Raw genomic sequence first — 707 nt, 5'->3', positions numbered from 1 at the left:
GTTTCTAATGTCATAGCCAAAACCAAAAACTACAGCATTTACTTGTTTCAACAGGAGTGCTGGAACTGTGTACTTTGGAAAAGGAATAAAATTTTCAATATATATTTTGGGAAGATAGAGCGGATGAGTTTAAAAAGAATTTCCAGGAAGGGGTTTATGCCTAAGACATCAGATAATGGTAAAAAATCCCCATTTATTAGGAAAGGTAGAGGTTTCAAAAAGTCCTTTTTATGATAAAAAAGGGCAGTGTTCATGTATATCATTGCAAAAAGTGTAACAATATACACACATTTTCATACAAAATGGTCAAACTTGTTTGAACAGTCAACTCACAATTTTGATATTTAGCATCATGAAAAAGTTTTTGCCCCGTATTTTCGAGAAATGAATTTTTTTCCCCCGAAGAAGAAGCAAACAGTGTTGTTGTTTTTATAGGGGAAAGATGAAGGGTTTATGGGTTGGGGAAGATTTATATATTTCTTAATAAAAAACTCTTAATTTCAACTATGATGGATCAGCACTTTATTTCTTTAGATTGCTTTAGGTTATTTATTTTTATACTTGTGTTTCGTGAAACACTATTATGATAGGAAAAAAAACTGTTTTGAAATATTTCCTAGATAGAACATGAACTTTCCCCATTAGTGGTGAAACCACCTTTTCACACATTTTAAAGTGCTGTAGCCCCCTCAAAGGTTTTTAATATA

Source organism: Penaeus monodon, chromosome 29 (assembly GCF_015228065.2).
Source record: "Penaeus monodon isolate SGIC_2016 chromosome 29, NSTDA_Pmon_1, whole genome shotgun sequence".
NCBI classification, from domain to species: domain Eukaryota; kingdom Metazoa; phylum Arthropoda; class Malacostraca; order Decapoda; family Penaeidae; genus Penaeus; species Penaeus monodon.
The sequence above is the reverse complement of the archived record's forward strand: the minus strand, read 5'-3'. Positions refer to the sequence as shown.